The sequence below is a fragment of the Ursus maritimus genome, unplaced genomic scaffold (genome assembly GCF_017311325.1).
Source record: "Ursus maritimus isolate PB19 unplaced genomic scaffold, ASM1731132v1 scaffold_19, whole genome shotgun sequence".
NCBI lineage: Eukaryota > Metazoa > Chordata > Mammalia > Carnivora > Ursidae > Ursus > Ursus maritimus.
The window spans coordinates 53,868,469-53,872,883 of NW_024424341.1; positions in this window are offsets into that span (position 1 = coordinate 53,868,469).

A 4,415-nucleotide genomic window follows, 5' to 3' on the forward strand; every position below is an offset into this window, starting at 1 on the left:
CCGCATGGTAGCCCAGGTGCTATACCTGGCGTGAGGACTTCAGGGGAGCTAGGGTCCCTTGTCCCCAGGGACAGCCTCCCCAGGACCGAGCCCAGACCTTGTGGGCCAGGCGGGCACAGAAAGCCACACCCTGAGGTCAGGTCCGTGAGTAAATATTGCAACACCAGGCCTCGTCTCAGCAGATAAGGGGGGTGGGGGGTCAGAAACCTGCTTTGGCTTCGCTGAGGGATTAGCTCCAGCCAACCCCTCAGCTCCAAGGTCTCTGCCCTGGCGGGATGGGACAGGGGTCTGGCCACAGGAGCTCAGGCCAGTTTCCATCTGACAAATACTGATTAAGTCCAGAGCAGGTGGGGTCTGGACCAGCCCCAGGCCGGCTCCACAGGGAGCGACTGACGTGGCTGGTCAGATAAGAGGACTAGGGGGTGGCGGAAAAGCTGACAAAACAAGATCAGGGAACCTTGTCTCCAGCCGGCTGTGCTGGGTGGAGAAGATAAGACTCGCCCACTCAAACCTCCTGAGGTAATGGCCCTGAGCCTCAGTTTCCCCAGGCTGCGAACAGATCCTCGGGGAAGGAGGGAGAGGGAGTGCCCGATGAGGGAACAGGGAAAGCCAACAAGGTCAAAATGAATGAGAGCATCGGTGTAACCCAGATCCGCGTGACCCGTCCAGGTCCCCTCCATGGGCCGGCCCCCACCACCCCCTGCCTGTTCCAGTGCCTTCCCACAGACGGGACTCGAGCCACAGACACAAGAGAAGACGTCCTGATATCCCATTAAGAAAAGCACACCAAAAAACCCCAAAACAGGTGAAATGAATTTATTTAGCAAAACATATGCGAAATGTTACCATCTCAACATGGAATCAATATAAAAAATGAATCATCTATTTTATTTTACATTCTTTTTTTTTTTTTTTCTCTTTTGTCCGCAGTAAGTCCTCAGTATTCGGTGATCATTTTACTCACAGCTCATCTCCATTCAGAGAAGTTAGTGGCTCGCGGCTACCATACTAGACACAGCTAGACTGTTGCAATGACGTCCTCAGGGCCTCCCCACACGGACCCTCACTCCCCACCCCCCCCAGTGCAGCCAGAAGTTTCCATTAACACCTAAGGCAGCCGCCATCCCTTCTCTGCTCAGAGATCTCCCATGGCTCTGGTCTCAGAGTGAGAGCCAGAGTCCTCCCACGGCCCATGAGGCCCTGCAGGATCTGCCCCCATTCCCTCACTGGCCCCTTTGTTCTTCCGCACATTCACCAAAACACTCCTGCCTCAGGACCTTTGCACTTGCGGTGTCCTCGGCCTGGAATGCTCTTCCCCCAGATTCAGCATGGCTCCCTTAGTAAGTCTGTACACCAGTGTTGCCTCCTACATCTTCTCACTGCCAGACACAACCAGTGCCCAGGCCACCTCTAATGCCCCCCTGCTTTCTTTTTCCCCATGGCATTATCCACCCCCCCCCCCAGCCGGTAGAAAGTTATATGTGCTTGTGTTTATTTGCCTATTGACTATCTCCCCAAACAAAAGGTCAGTTCTATGAGGCCGGGATTTTTGTCCTATTCATGCCTGTCACCCATGCCTGGCATATACTAGGTGCTCAAGAAACTTCAGCTCTCAAATGAACCAAGGATCCAGGCTCGTGTCCAGGAGCACCAGAGGAGAGGCCGGGGGGGGGATCTGGAAGGGTAAGGACAGCAGAGAGCCATCAGCATGACCCCACGAGGGGTAGGGAGCCACGGCAGCGTCTGGATGTGTCTCAGGCCTCCCAGAGACGTGGCCTCATCGCGCTCCTCAACCAGATAGCAAAACCAGAAACCCGGGCCTCCCTGGAGACTCCTGTCTCTGTCATCCACACCTGGTGTCCGCTTCCACAAATGCCCTCTGAGCCCCTGCTCTGTGCCCGGCGCCATGTGGGGCAGCAATGGGGACACAGTAGTGACCACAATGGCCCAGGTTCTGCCCTCCCAGGACTCATAGTCCAGATGGGGGGACAGGTCTACCCCTGACTGTGAGGACCCACGGTGGTCAGGGTTGGGATGGGGGATCCCAGGGTGTCCTTAACCCAACCTGAGAGTCCAGGAGGGCTTCCTGGAGGAGGAGTCGGTCAGGTAATGGAATAGAACAGAGGGAAGCAGGGATCTGCTGGGTGGAGAGGGCGTAAGTGAGACAGAGTATCTGGGGCACAGAGTTCCCGGCAGGAAGGGGTGTCCATGAGGCTGGTCAAGCCGGCGGGGGCTCGGCGAGGCAGGGCCTCGTGGGCCGCACCAAGGAGCTGGGCTTTCTGCTGAGGGCACTGGGGAGTCATGGCAGGTTCTGAGCACCGTGGAAAGAGGGAGGGGGAGGCCAGGGACCTGGGAGAACTGGGGGAGGGAAACCAGACAGAAGGCAGGGGGATGCCTGGAGCGGGGCAGGCAGGACAGGGAGGGAGAGAAGCACGTATGAAAGAGAGATGTAAGAGCGGGTATCACTGGGTGTAGTGTGCGGGGGAGGGGAGCGGAAGCGTCAGGGACACAGTCCTGGGTCTCTGTGTCCCAATGCCAGGTGGATGGTGGCGCCATCCCTGATAAAAGGAGGAGGAGCAGATCTGGGGGAAGATGCCAAGGTCAGTTAGGGACAAGGTGAGTGAGCGGAGCCCAGGGACGTCTGGGGGGAGGCATCCTGAGTGACTCCGGGACGCAGTCCCAGGGCTCAGAGGAGAGGCCTGGGTCAGGACAGAGAAGGATGAGGTGAGGTTGCAGACGGGGTGGGAGGAACAGGAGGCGCCAGGGCACCCACACCTCCCGCCACCCCCCCCCCATCAGAGCCCCACCCTGCAAGGGGAGCTCAGGACACGGGGCAAGCTGGGAGGCGCAAACCAGGACGGGTAAGCCGCAGATACGGCTCCTGCCTGGACACAGGCCGCTGGGGCCTGAGAAGGACCGGGACCCAGACACCATCAAGACATGAATGGGAACACATCTGTCAAAAACACTCTTCCCCCAGACCCCCCATGGCCTCTGCCAGCTCATCTTTCCAGAGACACCGTCCCTGATCCCCTCTCCCACCTCCAATTCAAGTCACAAACCCCCTTCCTGGCTTTATTTTTCCCCAACTACACTTAGGTCCATCTGATATGGAATAGAGTTTATATTTTATTTTTTTTTTATATTTTATTTATTTATTTGAGAGCATAAGCAAGGGGAACAGCAGGCGGAGGGAGAGGGAGAAGCAGGCTCTCCGCCCAGCGGGGACCCCAATGCGGGGCTCGATCCCAGGACCCTGGGATCATGACCTGAGCTGAAGGCAGGGGCTTAACGACTGAGCCTCCCAGGTGCCCCAGAGTTTGTATTTAATTTGTTTACCCCACGAACGTCAGCCCCACAAGGGCAGGGACTTTATCTATTAGCACCTAGAACATGGCCTGGCAAACAGTCGAGATGCTTATTCAATATTGGTTGAATAAAACAGCCCTACGAGGTGGGTACCGTCATCGTTCCCATTTCTCAGATGAGGACACTGAGGCCCAACGGGCTCCATAACTTGCCCAGGGTCGTGGAGGTAGGGGACAGTGGACTAAGTCCAGGGCCTTCCCCGTTAATAAGAGTCACGCCAAGCACACGTCGTGTGTGGGCCCCATCCTGCCAGGTGCTGGCCATCGCATTAACCGCTCTCGACAAACCGGAGCAGGGTCTATGCTCAGCCCTGCTTCTCAGAGCACCAAATGGAGACTCAGCAAGGGGCTGCCTCCAGCCCCACTTCGGGTAAGTGCAGAGCCAAGGTCAAAACCGGGCTCTCTCTGGCCCCAAGCTCTCCACATGCACCACTCGACAGACAGGGAAAACAAGGCCGAGGAAGGGAAGAGAGAATGTGGGTTTCTCAGCCCAGTACCGGAGGCCAGTAGAGAGCAGAGCCCTAAAGAAAATGTGCAGCCACCCTGCCATCCTTCCCCCTGGGTGGCCTTAGAGACAGAGCAGGGTTCAAATTCCCTCTCCCTGCAGGAACCTGGGCAAGTCAGAGCCTGTGCCTCAGTTTCCCTTTCTGCAAACGGGGGTTCTAACAGTGCCCACCTCACAGGACCTCCCCCGAGAGGACAGCTGAAGGTCTCCCACAGCGCAGAGGCTGGGACATGACAGCCACTGCTGATGGGTTTTATCCCTCAGTGACCCCCGAGTTCACCAGGGAGGCCGAGGCCTGGGCCCCAGGTAAGAAGGGCCCTAAAATCTGCCCCCCGGGGCCTCAGCCTCCTCCTCCCCGGCGACCTGGTTCTTCCGCAGGTACCAAACCGGGGCCCTTGGCACAAAGAAGTTTAGGCAGCGCCCCAGGAGGCCGGGCCGGGTCGTGGCCCCTGGCCCGTGCCTGCCACACCCGCTCTGGTACCCACACGGGGCCCCAGATCCTCGGTGACTCGATCCCTCCAAATTCAGGTGATCTCCCCCGG